We start from the raw sequence: 22034 nt of genomic DNA, 5'->3' as shown, positions 1-22034 counted from the left end.
TGTTACACAAAGACTATATGTGTATGCCCAAGGGGCATAGTGTTGCACAAGCCCTACATGTGTATACCCAAGGAGCATAGTTTTGCACAAGCACTTCATGTGTATGCCCAGTCATTGGTGTCTTTCTCAAGCAGTACATATAGCTCCATAGGTGATTACTAGTCTAACAACTCCAGTGGGCTTTTTTAAGCCTAGCTCTGCTTCCCAAATGTATCTGACATGTTTTGATACCCTAGAGGTATTTTAAGGGGTCTATGTAGGCTTGGGCATGGTTGGTGAAGCATTTACAGGCTGCTTCTCTCTAATAGAGACATAGGTGCCAGACTAAGGGAAAGTTTCTGATTCCCTTTCTATTGTCCAAGTTACAGTTCAATTAGGTCAGGGAAGAACGAAGAACGCTGCTTCACATTGACTGGACACACACCTGACTCTCCAACATGTCCTATTTATCTTGCTGATGTGGTTTGGGTACTGTATTGAGTAATTCTGCAGCTATTTATTTGTGGATGTACAACAGGTCCATCAGAGTGTGATCAGAGTAAGCTTTGTAGTCCAGGCATAGATCACCTCTCAGCAGTTTGTAGGAGACTGTGTGGAAGGATGGGGCTTTGAGGCAGTCCATATGATCATCCATGTATGATGTAATACATGGTACACAGCAAGAGGTTCTCCGGTTCAATTCTCAGCTGGAGTGCCTTCTGTGTGAAGTTTGCATGCCCTCCCTGTGGTTGATTGACTTTTAAAGACTTGCAGGAAGGTGCATGTGTGTGCATGTGCCTTCTCTGAAGGCTGGTGCCCGGCTGGCAATTCAACACCATAAAAACTCCATTGCCAGTCAATCTGCGGACCGGCGATCCGTGATGCTGACCCCTAATGAGAAAAGCCAAAAGTCATTGCTTTTATTTGTGCCTGTGGTTGACTTCCATGTATGATGTATGCACATTGTGTGTTATGTTGGGTATCCTTCCTCCCACTATTGAGTCTTTAAAATAATAACACACGGGTTCCTTACTCCCCCCTCCCTTTCACATGACATTTATAATTTTAATAAATGTACTCACTGTCTAGAGTTGACCCTTCAGTTCACTACAACCTTAGACCTATACACTGCTGATTGTCTCTGGTTTGCAACTGCGCCTAGGTTCACTCCCACCTGCCAGCTCCTAAACTTAGTAATATTGTTTGTTGATCATTGTCTGTCCCCTCCCCATTCATCTGCCTAATTCCTTTTAACAGCACCTTCAGTGTTGTACTGAACCTGTCTGGCATTTCTTGCCTTTACACAGCAAGTCTAGAGTGAGTGAGAGTCATTCATTAATGCATTGTTTATGCAGCTCAATTTAATGTATATCCATTTCTACTGAATCAACATTGTGAATGTATACAGTGTAAAACATGCCTCTCATGACCCAGTGTCAGAGGGGAAGTTATCAGCTGATTCATCAAATGACATTTGTCTGATGGACAAAACTAAGAAAAAACATAACTGGAAGCCACTTTCAGCAAACATTCAAAAAACTTTTTTTGCAGCAGAGAAAGCTGTCCTGTACACCCCCCCCCCCCCACAACTTATATATGCCAGTTTCACAGTCACACACCAGTGGAAAAATGTGACTAGCCCAATGATCCCTGAAAAGAGCATTTTGGGGTTTATGCATGAGACAAATCACCATCACAAAGATGCCACCCCAACTATGCCGCTGTGACATTAGGAGGGTAAATGCCCCCTGTAATGTTATTGCAAAACAGCTGCATCTAACACAAAGCCTTAGTTTATTTTTGTAATTTTAACAGAAGGCTCAGCATGGACTATTTATATTGTTCCACATTTCCATACCATTTTATGTAGGAGTTGGGCATAAATCCTCTGCACAACATTGTGCCATGAGAGATCTTGCAGCGTACATGTTAAGCAAATTCAACACACTCATCTCCGGTGCATCAGCGTGATGCATTTTTTATTTGTTTCTATTCGCAGTTCGCTTATTATGTGTCGCACAATTCGGATTCGTGTTTTTCGTGTTTTGAGCATGTAAAATAGACCCTTGTTTTTTAAAGGGAACAGATCACGTGGATATTCTAGCAAAATGTTGTTTCATGCAGTACATTCTGACAGATGGGTTTCAGTTGTGGTAAAAACACAGTAATGTTGTATCAGTATTGTGAATCACTGCCCAATCAGAACCAGAATCAGAGTCACATTTATGGGCCAAGTCTGCACGCATACAAGGAATTGGACTCCGGTTTCAGTGACTCTCCAAGTATGAATTGCATAAACAACATACATACAACTATTAAGAACAGGACAGACAACGTACATGCAACTATTAAGAACAAGACAAAAACGTAAATGTACATATACATACAAGGTGCAAAGTGCAACTCAGTGCAAGAAATACCAAAATAAATTCTGAAAGAAACAAGTGTTAATAATATGTAAACAATACTGCAGAATCTTTGGAGACTTGGGAAAAAGAATACCCCAACCTAATAAGCTGAGTTAACTGTTTATGAACTTGATGGCCTGGGGAAAAATAACTGTTCTTATATTGCTTGTTTTGGTGTGCATTAATCTATAAAGTCTGGCTGATCGTAATAGTTCAAAAAGAGTGTGGCCTGGATGTGAAGGGTCAGTGATGATTTTCCCTGCTCATTTCATGACTCTGGAATAGTATAGTTCCTGTAAGGAGGGCAAACTAGCACCAATGATATTTTCGGCAGACCTGACTATTCGATGTAACCTATTTTTGCATGATTAGACAGAGATCTAAACCACACTGTTTGGATTAGCTGAGAACAGACTCAGTTCTATACAGCAATCACTGAATCAACAGTTCCTGTGGGAGGTTGAACCTCCACAGCTGACGCAGAAAGTACATTCGCTGTTGTGACTTTTTATGATGGACCCTACATTGATCTCCCACTTCAAGTCCCAGGAGATTATATATCCCAAAACTTGAAGAATTCCCCAACTGACACAGCAGTATTAAATATAAAGAGGGGGGTAATATTGTAGTACCACTCCTAAAGTCCACTGCCATCTTCACAGTTGAGTGCTCAGTTCCAGATTATTCTGACTGCACCAAAGGGCCAGGTGCTCAACTTCCTGTCTGTATGCAGACTCCTCTCCATTCCTGATGAGCCTGAGGATAGTTGCATCGTCTGCGTATTTAATAATTCACTCTTTCATAATAATTCATTAAGTATTCACTCTGCAGTCTAAATTTTTTGATTTTAAACACACATTTTTATGATGGGTGAATGGAAGTTGTCTTTCCCCATTTGAAACTGGAAGTAGTTAAAGCTGACATTAGAGTGTAGAAATTGTGAATTAAGGATCTTATTTGCCATTTCTCTGGATAAAGTTTCTCTACTGGCCTGTTATATATGTAACTATACCATGTAACTAGAAGCAAGCTAATTTAATACTGCAATGCCATTTTCATCTTCTGAAATTTAGTGCATCCTATTGCTGTTATAACATATTTAATTGACTGAGCTAGTACTTTTTCTGTCAAATTTTTGTAACCTTTTCTTTCTTTATTTTTATTCTTTTCTCTGCTTGCAGTGCAGAAAACTAAAACCCCATTAAATTTCATTATTCAAATAAAATTTGTATAGCTATATCTATATAATATGTAGGTGACTTTCAGGTTGTCAAACTGTCAAATGTTTGAGCACTTGAAATATTGGCGGAAGAGTTTGAGAAAGAATTTTCTGAATGTTGACAGTGTATTGATATGTGATATCATAGTACAGTGGGAATTTGCCCTTTCTATTCTGTATTGCAATCTCAGAATGTATATATTTAAGTAGCAGCAATGTGGGGAACTCAAGTGGCTTGTCCCCTTGCAAAAAAAATTTTTTTTTTTTTTTTACTGCAATCATTTTGATTTGACATGTTTTGCTTTTTAATTTTTTTGATTCAAACTGTTTTTTGTCTATGTCTTTGCCTTCAAACATTTTATAGCTCCAATGCTTGATGTAGACCAATCTTTACCAAAGACTGTTTGGTCAGGATGAAACAAGCAATGTTTCTGAATGATATAATTTAAGCTGAGGTTTGGTTACCACACTGTTATATTGGCTGGAGGTGTGAAGGGTTTACCCCCATGGATGAAGGATATGGGAGTGCACTGCCGTCTGTGAAAAACGAATCCTGATTTTCATTTTTTTTGCTATTAGTGAATGTCTTCTCTGAAGTTGGCCGAATGCATTTATTATTACCAGTAGTGTATAGTTTGTCGTCCCCTCTGCTGAGTTTCTTTTGGCATGGTTGCTGTACTCTACATGTGTACAGTTTTTCACAGTAGTGTACAGTTTGTCGTCCCCTCTGCTGAGTTTCTTTTGGCATGGTTGCTGTACTCTACATGTGTACAATTTTTCACAGTAGTGTATAGTTTGTCGTCCCCTCTGCTGAGTTTCTTTTGGCATGGTTGCTGTACTCTACATGTGTACAATTTTTCACAGTAGTGTATAGTTTGTCGTCCCCTCTGCTGAGTTTCTTTTGGCATGGTTGCTGTACTCTACATGTGTACAATTTTTCACAGTAGTGTATAGTTTGTCGTCCCCTCTGCTGAGTTTCTTTTGGCATGGTTGCTGTACTCTACATGTGTACAATTTTGTAGTGGTTGTAATCATACTATTGCTTTTGTTCGATTTACTGCAATGGGTGTCATTTCCTTTGCTTATATCTTTGTAGGTACTTACTCTAAGCATTACTATGGTGGATTTTAGGCATTATATTTTGCATAATAATAACCCAGAGATGGGCTGAATAAGAATATTTTGGGGCATTTATGTTTTGCCCATGTATGGGGGGGTAGTGGCTCTAATTTTTTTTAAATTGTTAATTTTCATACCTCTTCTTATTCTGCAACCCCCCCCCCCCCAAAATAAATGGGCCTCTCTCGTACTATTTAGTACCATTCAGTTATAAAAATGAAAATAAATAAACTTCCAAACTAATTTGGATAAATAGTGGCATAGCCTCCACAATATTCTATTATCATTATTTTTTTTTTTGTCATTACATTTTCCAAAAAAAGCTCCGTGCCCCATTACATGAGTGTAGCGTACATTTCTTCTTCCTTCTAGTAAAGAACTGAGCACATAAGTTTGTATCAGTAAACTCTGACACATTAGCATGGCTTTGTTTTTCAAGACAGTCATGTTTTAATAAGAATTTACCTGACACAATCCTTGACAAAAGTTAAGTTGTTTTCTAGAGCAAAAACAGTATTTCCATGTCTGTTGTGCATTAGTAGATTGCATGTCACAATTTCATTGTATGATTTGCTTCATTCTGTTAATTAATGCATGAGAAGAAAAAGTTATTCTTTGGTCTCAGTTTATTTATATATATATTTACCTGTTTTTGTAGAGTGATCTAGTTATCCTCAATTTAGTCATAAAATAGATTTAATTCATACAACTCAATGAATTATGATCATCAACTTCATCTTAAGGACTGCATTCAGGGAGCTTGATGTAGGAATAATAAGATAAATAAATTATTACAGATTTTAAAAAAAGAGACAGAATGTCATACTTAGCATGAAACACCTGAATGGAATAGTGAAACATTTAATGTACTTCTCTGCATATCATATGGAGCCAGTTTTTTATTGTTGCCAGATTTAGTTTTGTTGCATGCAAAACCTCAAGCAGTCATTTTTTTGCTTTCCCTAGGTATTGAATTATTAACTACACATTTTTTATAAATACTGCACAGCAAATTTCAGCAGGATGTGCCAGTATTCAAACACACACTTGTCTCAGTTTGTCGTTTGTGTTAATGATCAGCAAATAAAAAATACACAATACTTAATAGTTTATATTTGCATGCAGTAATGATGTTTATAAGCTCCAGTTTACAAAATTCCATTTGAACAAAGTAAAAGTAAATAAAAGTAGACTGAACAAAAGTTTTAGAATCCCTTGCCCCAATTCTCAGCTGTGTTTGCTCATGTTGCCTCATTGGAGCCATTCAGAAGGGGGATGAAGGTTCTAGAGTGGCTTGGTTCTAGAGTGGCTTTTAACAAACTACTCACAAAAGTAATCTATTTTAGGTGTTAAAGAGCAAGCATGTGTGTCTTGCAGCTTGTGTATTATTGTGCGTCTTGCAGTTTGTGTATTATTGTGTGTCTTGTAGCGTGGATATAATTGTGTGTCTTGCAGCTTGGGTATTATTCCAGATTTTAATGTCTGTTTACCTTTTGACATTCCCTTCTTTATTTTAATTTTTGTGTTTTATTAGACATGTTTTCATACTTGTAGCATCACCTCACCCTATTTCACCATTTTCCTTGTGTTAAATAATTTCTGCTGTATGGGAACAACGTGTTCATGCAAGCATGAGAAAATGGGGGGAGGGGGGCATGCATATAAGGAAGTGCTAAGACATATCTTTGTATGTTTGGGCATGTCCTAAGAGAGGAATGAGAATGGATAATGGCTAGTAAAAAAGTAGCAACTTGATACAGATGATTATGAGTGGGTCACTGATCATAACCTACTTATTGTGTGTTTGACACGTGAATGCCAAGAAATTCACCTCAAGATCATAATTCTTCACAGTGCATGGAGCTTTATCTGCTCTGTGTACTACAAGTCACAGGGAAAACTTCCCAAACTGTTTTGCCGGCTATCAAAGCCATAAAACACTTAGCAAATGCTGTCAGGCAATGTAATGCTTTATGTTATGTTTAAACTTGATGCCTTTCAACTGTCCACAGAACATCCATATCATTGCTTTGTATTTTTTGTCTGTTCCTCATAAAATCTGTGGTTTTCAGAAAAAGCACTGAGGACAGAAGTCACTAAATGATGGCATATATTGTAGTTTCACAGTTCATATCCTTCAGAAAGTACATGTTAACACATCCCATTATTCTAGTAGCTAAGTCTGTTTGAGGAAGTTGGGGGCACATTACCATTGCAGACAAGAAGCAGAAACAAGTCTCTCATTTCTGCCATTGTCATTTGTTGGTGAGTACTGGCAGATTTTACTGCCTGATGCCAGACCCAAACTTAACTTAGGAGTGCTGTCAATATGTTTTGAGTTCTTTTACAGAGCTAGGTCTTGGTATGCAACTTGGATGATGGAGGATCATGGGATGCGATGTCATACATTTAAAGCCAGCGATTTAGAATTAACTGTAGATTATTTTCTGCTACAGAGAGACAAAAGCTTGTAGGATATGACATCTTCTTCTTCTTTTGGCTTTTTCCCAGTTAGGGGTCGCCACAGCGGATCACCTGTCTGCTCATGATTGGCAGTGGAGTTTTACGGTGTCGAGTTGCCAGCTCGGCACCCAACCTTCCACAGAAGGCACACACACGCACGCACATACTCACACCTAGGGCCAATTTAGAGTGTCCAATCCACCTACAGCATGTCTTTGGGATGTGGGAGAAAACAGGATCACCCGGTGGAAACCCACGTGACCACAGAGAGGACATGCAAACTCCGCACAGAAGGCACCCCAGCCGAAAATCGAACCAGAGAACCTCTTGCTGTGAGGTGGCAACGCTAACCGCTGCACCACCATGGCCGCCCTTGTAGGATATGACATACCCATCTCAAATATATCTTGTAACTGATTACCCAGAGGAAGTCTCTAGGCCACTTTTTATAATCAAGACATTTAACTAATGATATCAGCTTTGACTGAAGGGATTTCCACTTGTTTGTAGTGCCTTACAAAGAAGCCATTAAACATTTGGTAAGGACTATTATTTATTCTTTATTCAGGTGAAACTTGTAAAATATTTTAAACTGACTAAATAGATATCTGAAACTCCTCTTCTTGGTGTTCATCAGTTTAACTGAATTGAAAAGTCATTAGTATTTTTCAGTGTTTAGACATTGTACATACTAGGATGCTGGGAAGTTTAACTTCTTGATAAGAAGTTTAACACAGAGGGTCAGGGCTAGGAGCTGTGTTGTGGTAGTCCTATTCCAATTCTTCCACCATGTGTAACCATGAGAAAGATATTAATTAGGTAGTACACCCTGGTCACTCCTGAAAAGAAGCACTTGTGCATAGCCACTTTTCCTGATTAACAAATAAGTGAAATTAAAAGGCTAATGCGTTCATTTTTTACAGCTGAAGTTGCTGGTAGTATAAATAGGAGTCTTTAATGGCAGTTATATAGCATAAACAAATGATTTTTAAGGAGACACTGTTGCGTAAGTGAATAAGGTCAAGGAGGCGGGTACATAACTTGTCCTTGGAATGAACAGCACAGAGCATGGTACTCGGACTGAACCTCATCTCCTTAGGAATAAAAAGACACTTGCAGGCACAAGAAATACTAGGGAAAATACATTGGATGTGACACCAGTGAATCTGAGCTGAACATACTGGATGGTGAAGGCTTTGTGAATTGAGAGGACTAGAAAGATGGGGAAAAACTAAGTAAGATACATAAGAAAAAGACAAAACAAACAAGAAAAGATAGGTTCATAGGTTTGTACTGACCAAGTAGTATGCCAAACATTGTAGGCTTAGCAAACAGTGACATTGAATATATACTGAAGGTGAGACAGTAATTTAGAAGATGATTGTAGAAAGTAGAATGAATTTGAGAATTATACACAAAATATTTCCATCTTGAATTATGGTAGAAGACAGGAAAAATAAGGAACGTAATAATGTTTCATTTAACATAGTTAGAAATTTGCAGCCAGTGACTACAAGGATGAATTTGCAAGATCCTGTCTGTTCATCTAACTTAAGTTTGAATGGTGTCTATAGGTTGGGTGCGCTTGTTCCATAGATGTGGATTGTGAAAGTGATGCATTTGATGTGTAACAGGATTTTTGATATCTGGCACAGAAGTAGATCTTCAGCATTGATATTAACTGAGGAGATTTTTTTTGGGAAAATGACGTCAAAGAGAGCAAGTTTTGGAAGCAAGGCCTGGATCTCCTTGCAGAACAGTATAGACCACAGAAAATATGGAGAGAGTTATTAGTCTATCCAAACAGAGTGGGTCTTTAAACCTTTGATGCTTTTTTGCTATAAAATATTGTTCTCTGTCTAATAAGAAAAGTTACACAAGCTGATAACACCGGTATAGCAAGAACGGAACCTCTGCAGCAGTATAAAATTGTTGAAAACTTTTAGTTTTATTCACCAAATAACTCGCCCACTGGTAGCAACAAAAGACAAACACACCAAGTAAACGTGTTTGTCTTTTGTTGCTAACGTTTACTTGGTGTGTTTGTCTTTTGTTGCTACCAGTGGGCGAGTTATTTGGTGAATAAAACTAAAAGTTTTCAACAATTTTATACTGCTGCAGAGGTTCCATTCTTGCTATACCGGTGTTATCAGCTTGTGTTATTTCCTGGTTAGCTGACTCATCTTTGTGCGAAGATAATAAGAAAAGTTGTTTAATGATGTACATCCCAAAAGGAGCAGTGTCTTCTATTACCGGGCAAATGAGTGCAAAGTAAAGGAAAATTATGATGGACTGGAGTTTGGATGATAATCCATGATGGATTACATGAAGCAGTAGAAGAATATGGGGACAACAGTATTGTTTGTACTGGGTAAATTAACTTAAGCAGAATAGAAAACATGATTTAAGGAGTATTGATGTTTCAGTAGTAAAAGGTGGAAGTCGTAACAGTAAGTGATAAAGAAAAAGTCAACTACACATAGTAATATGCAGAAGAAAGAGTTAGTTATTGCCACCAAAAGAAAGGGCATATTGAGCTTGATACAGAACACAATGATTAGATTTCTAAAATACAAGAAAATGTGGTCTCCAGACATATAAGGTAATTTAATATATAGTGATAGGATCCGACTTCACGTAGTGGTGGGAAATGTGTTCAGTGGTAATAGAGGGTGTTCTAGTGACTGAATGAATCTGAGCACATATTAAGGAATAAATAAACTGGTGTTAATACTTCAAAAAGACTTCAAAAAGACGCAAATACATATGTTTGTAACAAGCTCTGCTACAGCCGTATTGCAATAAGTATTTTGCTTTTTTGAATTAGTAAAGTTAAAAATGTATCAAGAAAATGATGTGAAATCTGAAAGACAGGGGGTAACACGACTTTTTGTATTTGAAGAAAGAACTTGTGAAACCAGCATGTGTGAGTGTATATATGCTATAATGATTTCGGTAAAATGTATGTTGACTAGCTGTCTTCCTGGCACAGGGAGATAGAACATTGACTATGGAGTTAAACAAGCAGGTTCGATTATCATACCTAGTCCCTATGGATTTAATGGGGGAGTCAGGACTGAGTAGTGTTTTCACAGCTGACTTAACTCTGGAGAAAAGTTTAGTCATTTACTGAGAGGATGTGGAATTTCTCAGTAGAGACTGTAGGATAGGTTTTAGCAACCCCAAAACAGTGGGGCCTGCATGACAAATCATTAACCGTGGTCTCAGATCCTTGTTGAAGTCATTTCATATTGGGCATGAAGCATGACAAAATGGTAAGGAATAAAATCAAAAGTCAGACATGTCCACAAATGATGGCATACATTGGCATGACTCTCTTAACATTTGACATTGTGGATCTGGCCAACCAGTGAGGGGAGCAAATGCAAATAAGTTAATAGGAAGGTCTACTTTGATCACCAGATTCACATATCCTTGAATCCTGATGTCTCACAGCCAGGGAATGAGACGTCTTGTAGCTTGTAATGCTAGACACTCACACGCAACCTTGACTACGTGTTTGTGTAAGGTGAGGTAGAAGTGGGACAAGAGTTAAGTCGCTCGTCTCACCCAAATGCAGTAACCAAGTTCAATCAGGGTAAGTGTGGCAGCCATCCAAAGAGAGGGGGAGGAAATGGAATGAAAGTTAGGGTTTTATACAGTGATCAGAACGAGAATTTAGGTTTGGGGGCAGGTTCATGTTTTGGGAGCAGGAGGGGAGTTTAAGGTTAGGCATTATTCAGGGACTGGGTTTGGGAGGAGAAAGGGAGTTTTAGGGTTAGGGAGTGATTGGGGACTCTAGGTTTGAGGAGGGTGGACTGGAGTTTTAAGTTTAGGAAGTGATCAGGAACTGTATGGTTAGGGACATGAGTTCTTTGATTAGGTTAGGGGCTTGTTTGGTGTTGTATGCTTATAGTCAGGGTTTTTGTAGGACTATGTAGTTCAGGTGGGACAGGTTGTGGGAAGGCTAGGTAATTCACAGGAAGGGGATAATCAGATTTTGGGCACCTGTCAACTGGAGCAAGTTGCAGCAGTCAAGTGTTTTGAGAGTTACTGGCACATGAGCCCTTGTAATAGACCTTCAATAGGAAAAGTGGGGCTTAATGGTTAAAGAGTAAGGAGTGTCCAAAAATTAATATTCATAAGTAATGAAAGATTTTCAATAAAGGATGTCTTTACTAAAAAAGAATATTGATGTAGTATTAAATCGATACAGTCGTTAAGCAGTACCACTGAGACAGACTTGTCTCTATAAACGGTACAGCAGCGTAGTAGGTAACATTTTTCAGCAGATAGCTCAATAAGCTCACTAAAGTGAGAAGCGCTGTCCTATTTCTTCATGTTGATAAAAACAAATTGATGGAATGGAAACTTATCGATGTTCATCGTGTTTCACTGTTGCAGTCATGACTGTAGGGTTCTCCCCTGCCGGCAGGCAGTCCTCGGTCGGTCAGAATCCCAAAGTCTGGGTCCGGCGTCAGCTGTTCAGCCATGCTCCCTGACGTCAGAGTGCCAGGAGTACAAAGCAGACAGCCGACGCCATGTTCTCCAGTCTTTCTTGCCGTGCAGTGATAGCAGTTCGCAAGTGCCGGTCGGCTGACTCCTGACAATTTTTTCTAATCTAACTTCAGTCCGAAGACTTTCTTCTCCTACTCAAAGCTAAGTACCCCGTTGGGGAAACTTTTTTCTTGTTCCAGTCCAATGTCAGAAAAAGTTAATAATTGTATTTCATGTGGGAAGCAAATACCTCATACGGATTTTCATTCTTACTGTATTCCTTGCTTAGGCCCTGACCACGACGTAGCTAGTTGTCGGTTTTGTGCTAGATTCAATCAACGTACTATTAAACGAAGGTACGATTTTGCTTTTCATTACTTCGGTAGGCGTTCTAATTACAAAATGTCGTCGGATACGGTTCCGGCTACCAGAGTTCACAAATGACGCAAGGACAAAGACAGGCCTCCGAGGTCCAAATCAGACGATATCGCACAAGCAGAGCCAGCATCAGGTTTGGCCGTCGTCAGTGAGGTGCTTTTGCAGCCCCTGTCGTCGGCCATTTCAGAACCGATAGCCGAAACGGACTCCCACGAGGAGCCAGCTAGGCCTTTGAATATTTCAGTTGGTCCTTCGGACATTGCTCCTTCGGATGGGTCCGGAGCCGCTGTGCAGGTACCGGCTTCCGAAGGGGTTTTCAGGCCTACTCAGCTTCTTATAAAGGCAAAGACAAAGGCAAAGACTCCTTCCAAATCAAAGACTGCAACCCAGGCCTCTTCTGATCTGGCTCCCAAGTCTCAGAAACAGTTACTTAAAATGGCGGAGGACTTACTTACTATGATTAGGGGTTCACATCCCCCTCCAGATAAAAGGCCAAGGCAGGAAGTTTATTATGACTCCTCTGATCAGGCTTCTGTTTCTTCAGTTTCTTCTTCTGACCAGGAATATTCTTTCCCTCCTTATAAGGATTCTGATGCTGAGGAATCCATTCCTTCAGCTTCTCCCCCTGAGGATTTCTCTTTTGGGGAAACTTTGCATGAAATGAGGGAACATTTCCACTGGGAAGGACAGGAGTATTCGGAATCTAAGAAAAGACTAAGGGATTTTCTTCTTCTTCCCCAACATAGACCCCTGGCTATTCCTCCTATTTTGGATATTGTGGATGATGCTTTTTCAGAGGCTAACAACCCCTGACTCTTTTCCTCCTGCTCCTGTTAAGCCTGACAGATATTACAGGGTTCCTGATTCCCACTAATTTTTATACATGAACCCTGCTGCTGACCCTGAAACCATTTCTCAGGGTCCTAAGGGAGTTAAGGCCGCTTCTGCTAAAAAAAACATTCCCACTGAGAAGGATTCCAGATCTTTAGAAAGATGGGGCAAAAAAGTGTACACTTCTGCTACTTTATCTATTAGGGCTTTAAACTGTCAGTTTCATATGCTGAAATACCAGCAATTTCTCCTGTCTGTTTTAAAACAAAAGCTATCTTCCATTTCTGCCTGTGCAGATGATAAGGAATTACATGACTTAATGCATGCCACTGAACAAGTTGGGAAGCATGGTTTACACTGTGGATTTGATGCCTTGGAGGCTTCTTGTAGGGCTGCTGCCTCTGGCACAGTAATTAGAAGGCATGTATGGTTAAAGGAACAAAATTTGCCAGATCAGGTAAAAGCTAAATTATTGGATGCTCCTGTTCAGCATAATGTTTTGTTTGGATCTAAAGCTGAAGAGGTGATTAAAAAGATGGAGGACAAGGCGAAATCCATGCAAACAGTTAAAGATTTCTTACAAGTACAGCCACCCAGATTTAGCAGGAATTGGCCTACAAAAAATTGGTCCTTTCCCAATTCAGACAGGCCTCAGAGGGGTAGATACAGACGCTCCCGAGGAAGGCCTCAAACACAAGCCTCTTATAGACCAAGACAGTGGACTGCTTCCACCCCTAGGAGAGGAGAGGACAGGTCACAAGCTCATAGGAAACAGACTCAATGACTCCCTCTGTTGGGCTGCAGGAACTTCTTGCCTGGAAGCCCCTCTCGGAGGAAAACTTTCTCTTTTTCACCTAAATTAGACTCATATAACCCAAGACAAGTGGGTTCTGGATGTGGTTTCAAGAGGTTACAAATTCCATTTTCATACCCTACCAAGGCCAAGCGGATGGCCAGATCTTCCAAAACATCAATGGACAGAGGCCTTAAACCAGGTGGAAGCTCTTTTGGCTATGAAAGCCATAGAACCAGTTCCACTTTCAGAGATGGGACAAGGTTTTTACTCAAGGCTCTTTCTAGTCCCCAGGAAGCAAAATTCATGGAGACCCATTCTGGATCTGTCAGTCTTGTACACTTTCCTAGAGATACCAAAATTCAAGATGCTTACTCTACAGCAGCTACTTCCAATGCTGACCAAAAATGCATGGATGGTAACTTTGGATTTAAAGGAGGCATATTTACACATTCCCATCAGGCAAGAACGCAGAAAATACCTCAGGTTCAAGGCCGGATCGAGGCACTTTCAATTCTCTGTGCTGCCCTTTGGATTGTCTACTGCGCCCAGGGTCTTCACCAAATGCCTGGCTCCAGTAGTAGCTTATTGCAGACTCAAGGGAATTCAAATTTACCCTTATATGGACGACTATCTTATTCAGGCAGACAGCAAGGAGGTCTTACTCCAGCATCTACAGTTTGTTCTGAATATTCTCAAGTTCCTGGGATTCACTGTAAACATAAAAAAGTCAAATTTGACACCCTCACAACAGATAATTTTTCTGGGCGCTTCCTTAAACACAACAGCCCAGATGGCATTTCTGACATACGAAAAACAGTTACAGCTGGCTTCAACTTTCAAAACCTTGGCAACTTTAACTCAGCTATCTGCAAGGAGATTCCTGCAGGCTTTGGGTTACATGGCCTCCTGCATCCTTCTCGTACCATATGCAAGACTACATATGAGGAAAATACAGTGGTACCTAAAAAGTGTATGGTCTCAGCATTGCCACAGTTTAGACATACTGATCTCCGTCCTGCCTTGTCTTCAAAAGGAATTCCTTTGGTGGTCCAAGGCTTGTACTCTAAACAAAGGAAAACCCTTCTGTCTGCCTCCTGCCACTCAGATACTAACCACGGACGCCTCAGATTATGCATGGGGAGCCCATTTTCAGGGCAACTGTCTGCAGGACCTTTGGACAAAGGATCAGAAGCACCTGCATATCAATTTAAAGGAAATGTTAGCCGTTCAGAAAGCTCTATTGGCCTTCAGGAATCTTCTACAACCAGGACAACTACTGATACGGACAGACAACACCACAGTTATGTGGTACATAAACAAGCAAGGGGGGTCTCATTCCTACCCCCTCTGCAGACTAGCCATGGATCTATGGAACACAGCTCTAGCTTGCAATCTGGACCTTCAAGCTCAGTTTCTACCAGGGAAGCAAAACTTCCTGGCAGACAGTCTGAGCAGAAACCTTTTGGATCCACACGAGTGGATGCTGGACACCGAAATATTCAGGATGATAACAGCAGTCTGGGGATGTCCTCACATAGACCTCTTTGCATCCCACCTCAATCATCAACTACAGATTTTTTGCACCAGGACTTTCCACGAACAAGCTTGGAAAGTGGATGCACTATCATTCAGTTGGAGAAACCTCTCGGGATATGCCTTTCCGCCTCTTCCTCTTCTTCCATGGGTATTATTAAAGATCAAACAGGACAAGCCCAAGATGATAATCTTGCTGGCCCCAAATTGGCCTCGACAGTTTTGGTACCCAACTCTGAAAAACCTATGTCTGGAGCCCCCTTGGGTTTTACCTCAGACTCCGAACCTTCTGTCCCAACACCGGGGTCAGGTTCTGCACTCCCATGTCAGAACTCTCAGCCTGGCGGCCTGGTTAATCCAGGGTCTTTGATTCATTCTCTCCTACCCAAGCAGGTTATGGATGTCATTTTAGAAGCCAGACGTCCTAGCACTAGAAAATCTTATGCAGGAAAATGGAAAAGATTTTGTTCCTGGATGCAGGCTCAGGATTCTGATCCTCTTCTTCCTAACATTCCTTTGATTTTACTTTACCTGACAGATCTCTTACATAAGGGTCTCTCTTTCTCTTCCATTAAGATACATGCCTCTGCTATTTCCGCTCATTATAATACAGACCCTCCAATCTTTTCCCACCAGCTCATGAGACAGTTTCTCAGAGGAGCTAAGAACTTAAGACCTCCTAGATCTCCTCCCATTCCTGCTTCGGATCTCAACTATGTTTTGGAAAAGCTCACCTTATCTCCTTTTGAGCCTGCTGCCTCTTCTGACATCAAGTTTTTATCTTGGAAAATAGCCATCCTGTTAGCTCTGACCTCTGCCAGGAGAGTTTCAGAATTGCAAGCTCTTATGGCTGTGGAACCTTATATTATTTTTCATCAAGACAGGGTGTCTTTAAGAACTAATCCTACTTTCATGCCTAAGGTGGTTTCCAAAGTGGCTTTAAATCAAACTATTCACTTGCCAACTTTTTCCCCACTCCTCAAAATAAAGGGGAAAGGATCTTACATTCCTTGGATGTACACAGACAACTACGTTTTTACCTGGACAGAACCAAGGACATCAGAAAATCAGAGCAATTGTTTGTGTCTTATGCTTCAAGTTCCCAAGGTAAAGCCATTTCAAAACAGACCATTTCTAAATGGATTGCTCATGGAATCAGATTTTGCTATTCACACCATGGAAAGCAAATCCCAGGGAGTATAAGGACTCACTCTACCAGAGCTGCTGCCACTTCAGCTGCCTTCCTCAGCGGAGTTCCTACCAAAGACATTTTGGAAGCTGCAACTTGGAGTTCAGTGCATACTTTTTCAAAGCACTACAATCTACCTCTCTACTCTAAGTCTAGGGCAGGCTTTGCTTCTGCAGTCTTGCAGGGCCTTTTAGCCACCCCTTCTACTTTATGACCACCTCCCTTTCATTCTGCTTTGGGATTCTACCCTACAGTCATGACTGCAACAGTGAAACATGATGAACATAGTACAGTTGTGTACACTTACCATAAATGTAGATGTTCGAGTGTCTTCACTGTTGCAGTCTGGGTTTCCCTCCCTCCTGTCCCTTCTTATTTTTACTTCTGTGTGGTTCCTTTTTTCACCATTCTTCTGAGGTGTATTTGCAAAGGATATGGGACCTTACTCATTTTGGGACTCCTGACATCTGGGGCAAGAAAAACTAGAGAACATGGCGTCGGCTGTCAGCTTTGTACTCCTGGCGCTCTGACATCAGGGAGCATGGCTGAACAGCCGACGCCGGACCCAGACTTTGGGATTCTGGCCGACCGAGGACTGCCTGCCGGCAGGGGAGAACCCTTCAGTCATGACTGCAACAGTGAAGACACTCGAACATCTACATTTATGGTAAATGTACACAACTGTACTTTATGAGCACAAGTATGCAGTAGGCATTGGTAACTGAAACAAAAGAAAAGAACTTGTGGTAACACCCTAAATACCTAGTGGTTCCTTAAAAGTAACAGTCAGAAATAGTCTGGAAGTATGCTGCTACTCAGGAAAAAAGGACTGGATTTTGTATGCTATATTATCCAAATTATAAGGAGATCTTAATACAATATGGACTTTTCTGCTCTGAGTGCTAACCCTTACAATGGCAGTGATGTACACACTTGAAGATGTGAACACATGCTGTGAGTACTCTGAGATTATGCATTCTAACATTGATCCCATGAAGGGTAGCATGCAGTTGCAGCTTGAACAAGGCAATGACATGTGGCCTGCCCATGCACTGCAAGTGGCCTATGTCTCTATCCACTTAGATGGTGGTACTGTAGCAAACCAGTCAACTCCCTAACCCCATGATGGGTAAGCCACTCATTTATACAAACAACAGATTGTCCTGTATTATTTGGACACTTGCAGTCCAAACATTTTGTTAACTAGTGGACTTAATGCAAAGAGAAAATATAATTGATAATACCATAGCAGTAATGTCTACTGCAGTGTGTTAGTTAGGAGTTTAATCATGGCAATGATGTTTACTTCTGAGGTAAAGCCTAGAGAGTAAATTGATGTTTCTGTCAGTAATCTCAAGTATTGCCTTTATTGTAGTTGAGGTTTATTGTCATGATACAATGACTCTTTTTTCAGTTATTATTTATTATATTAATTCACAAATAAAGAATAAAATGTTTTCAACAGCCAATTACTTATAGGTTGAGGTCTGATAACACAATTTGCAATTCTCAGAACAGCCAGACTATGTATACTATGTCTAGGATGTGGTACCTTCGGGGCACACTCTATATTTTTAGGTACAGTAATCTCAGTGTTATTGTATGTGTAAGTAGCAGAGGACTGGGATTACAGTCAGAAAGGTTGTATGTGAGGTGAAGCCCTCCTGCAAAACAATATTGTTAATAGCTTTAGAGTGAGTTATGAAATCCTCTATTGGTTTGTGTTGCTCACAGTTTGTTTTTTGTAGTTGTAGAGCATATAAAGGATTTGGATTACAGTCAGAAAGGTTGCATGTGAAGAGGTGAAGCCCTCCTACAAAACAAAATTGTTAATAGCATTAGAGTGAGTTATGAAATCCTCTGTTGGTTTGTGTTGCTCACAGTTTGTTTTTTGTAGTTGTAGAGCATATAAAGGATTTGGATTACAGTCAGAAAGGTTGCATGTGAAGAGGTGAAGCCCTCCTACAAAACAAAATTGTTAATAGCATTAGAGTGAGTTATGAAATCCTCTGTTGGTTTGTGTTGCTCACAGTTTGTTTTTTGTTGTTGTGCTGCTCACAGTTTGTTTTTTGTTGTTGTAGAGCGTACAAAGATGGATGTTGGACTTTTGATTGGGAGCCATGATTTTTTTAGTGGTATCTTGAAGGATTTTTTTTGGAATTGGTTTATCTTTAATGTACAGACTTAATATTATAAAAACAGAAGGACCAGCTAGTTTTGTTTCTGGTACTATGGCTGAAATCACCTGTGTTTTTTCCTCTGCAAATTAACTGGTGCACTTTTAACCAGCATCTTTCATCTGTTTAGATCATGATTGCATACAAATTACTACAATCATTCAAATGTTATTTTCTGTGCAATGTTTTTTCTTGGCATAAACATCTGTGTGATCTCAGATCTTTTGCTGAGACACTTAATGAATGTTACTAAACAATATCTTGTTATTAAAGAAGTAATGCAATGAACATTATCCTGAGGCTTTAGAAAAGCTATGGGGGAATGTCAGTCAAACTTAGCAGGTATGATTAATGTAGCACAAAATAAAGGTAGATTGTATCAGCAGTAAGAATTTTGGTAATTGTACATACAACTGTTTTGGCTCTGTAAAGCCTGCTCAGTTATTGGTTTGCTTTAGTTGAAGTATTCTTTGCTTGCTTGCTAAGCCTTAAATGGTTGTGCTGACTCTGTGGTGTATGTGGCTGAAGCTATGACTGTGATCCATGTGACCTGGGATCAATTAACGCACTATGAGCTGAAGGAGGAAATGAGGGAAGGAAGGTAGGAGAGAGCAATCAATGTCAGCTCTCCATTCCTGGAGATTAGGGAGGCACTCTCATCTACTGCAAGACAGGCTTCTAAAGCAGCATACCTCTCAGCTGCAAGATTTTTACAGAATGTCCAGATTGTTGACTCATATTTTTGGTCTGTTCCTCTAAAATGTGTGGTTTTCTGGCAAATCTCTAAGGATTGGACTAATCAAATTATTTACATTTGAACTTTTGACTTCATAGTCTTCAGAAAATGCATGCCAACACAAATCATGTTATTCTAGTAACTTAAGTTTATAAGATCAATTTTGAATATATGTCCCTATTTTGGGTCCTTTGACCTTCTCACTGTTTTAGGCTTTGTCCAGCTTTCTTGCGCTAAGAGGTTAAGATGTATGATTAAAAGAGGCAGAATGCCCAGCATGTCAGCAGCTGGTTAAGGTGTTCATACCCAGCATGCCCACCAAACTGTTCACTGCACAGTAGCTACATTAGGCAGGCACACTAGAGCTACATTAGGCAGGCACACCAGAGCATTCCCATCTCAGACATCAGAATCGTGAGAGTATTCAGATATTGGGCTGCTGTAATAAACATACATTTGAGTTTTTACATTGCAGTTTACTGTAATAGAACTTTCTTCTGTTTCATGTTGTTCTGTACATCAGCAGAAGTCTCCACCCTTCGTGTTTGCTTGGATGACTCTTGTGCTGCAACCCTCACAGTATTACAGGGTGTGAGTGGATTAAATGGACTGAATAGTATGCTGGCATAAGGGTTAAAAGTAACTTAGAAAAATCCATAGATGTCATTGATGAAGTGTGGCAATTTATTGGCGCCAGCTTTCGCACAAAGCAAATTATCTATGGATATTAAGTAAAAACTTTCAAGAGAAGAGTCATGTCTTCCTTTGTCCTGAGAAGGATGTGTTCTGCTAGCAAAAAAACATTCAATTTATTTTTTAGCATTCAGTTACAGACGGTTAAAGTTTACACATCCATGTACTGATTGAAAAGTTGCCTGCTGTTTTGCGGTTACTAATGCAACTGACTCATCTGCAAGTAAATTGGTTGACTCACTGGCCTACTGCATTACTTTATTATTGCATGACCTGGATTTAAATTTTTTAGTGTGTTCAAGATGAAAGTCAAAGCAATCTTTGTATAGAAATGAAACTAATGGTCACCCAATTCCCTTTCATAGAGATTGCTAACAATTTTGGCCTGCACAAAACAGTTTACTTCTGTGTAGTTGAATTGCATTAGCCATAGTTATATCAAACAGGACCAAGAGCAAATCAGGATCAGGCTACTTGTTCACATTCAGTTTATCTGAACCTTTTTTGATTTTTGTATAATTTGCACAAGAGTTACATCTTAAATAAATGCGTTTTGGCCAAATTTTACCTTAATCAAATACTTTGTCAAGTGTGATTGCAGTGAGTTGGAATTTGGGTTAGGATTGAGATTTGGTCACTGTTAGTTTACTTTACACATGGGTTATGTTTAGGTATAGTGTTTGTGTATGTGAGGAGGTGGTGAAGCTTGTCTCTTTTAAGGATTGTTGTTGCTAATTGTTTGTATTGTGTTTTAATAATTGTGTTGTGTGTATTTCAGCAACATAGGCTTCATCTATTTGAACTTGATTATGTTTTTACATTGTGTCTCTTTTAAAACATATGCCCTTTGCAACTGCCTCTGGGTGACAGAAATGATACTAAAACAGCTATTTCTAAATAATTTTTAGTGAGATTTTTATTAAACTTAAGATCCCTTAAACATGACATTCATACAAGAACAAGGGAGGTTGCTTCAATACCACCAGCTAATAACAGGCCAGTGATTTCTCATAACTTCAAACATTTTACAGAAAGATTTGAGTGTGTAGTAATAATAAATATCCTTTCATTGTTCAGAGTTACATTAAAATTATATCTCCCGTCATACAGAAGTGTTACTTATTTCCTATGAAATTATATGAATTGGAAATCTAGACACTGTTTTGAAAGAGTCAACAAATTTATCCTTACTATAAGCTAGTCTTACGCCGGTAAAGATGCTATTATTAGGTGCCTTACCTTCAACTGCTACTAACTTTTTTCTACCAGTCCATTTCAGGAAGGGTCAATTGTATAACTGCTGCTCAATGTGTCTTAAACCTGAATGTAATGTTATGTATATATAACTTTGAAAATAATGTTATGTTTTGTAAAGTGTTTTATAATAAGTTAGTACTATATGTGGTAAATGCTGGTATTGCTTATGACTGTAATCTGCTTGAAACTAGCATTTACTAAATGTTCAATGTGTATTATTATCTTGGAGCTTTTCTCCCTGGGCCTCTGCTGAAAATGTACATACATCCAGTCGGACTATCCCAGTCAACAAATGTAAAATAAATAAATTACCACAATAAAGTTGTTCTCATTACTGTAGTTTTCTTCCAACAAAATAAATTCCCTAAACAGTTAAGAATTTTACCAAAGAATATGAGTAACAGCTTGTAGCATAACAAATGGTCTCTTTACTTGTTTCCTTTCTATACTTCTTGGATGTGCTAATGCCCGTTCCCATCTTTCAGAGTAACTCCTAAAAAGTTGATAATATAGTGTCAACAGATGGTATTGAGGAAAATTCTAAGCTGAACCTGTTAATGTTAGTTCTGCCAAGAAATAAAACCAAAACAAGCAGTATCACCTTTACAAGTAAATAAACCATCAATTTACAACATTTAGCACATTTGATAATAGTATTTTATTGAAAATACTTGATATGGTATACTCTTGTACAAAAAAAAGACACACATTTTGAGAGTAAATTAGTTTAATTTGAGGCCAAACTCTGTTGTGTACTGT

At 39.4% G+C, this 22034-nt stretch overlaps 1 protein-coding gene across 1 annotated transcript in view; it reads left to right on the top strand.

Moving 5' to 3' along the window:
- Positions 1-22034, top strand: part of GLI2 (GLI family zinc finger 2) — a 1134260-nt gene that overhangs the window by 873661 nt on the left and 238565 nt on the right. The gene's annotated exons all lie outside the window — the stretch shown is intronic.

Source organism: Protopterus annectens, chromosome 2.part0, assembly GCF_019279795.1.
Source record: "Protopterus annectens isolate FY-2018-M chromosome 2.part0, PAN1.0, whole genome shotgun sequence".
Taxonomy (NCBI): Eukaryota; Metazoa; Chordata; order Ceratodontiformes; family Protopteridae; genus Protopterus; species Protopterus annectens.
The sequence above is the reverse complement of the archived record's forward strand: the minus strand, read 5'-3'. Positions and strand labels throughout refer to the sequence as shown.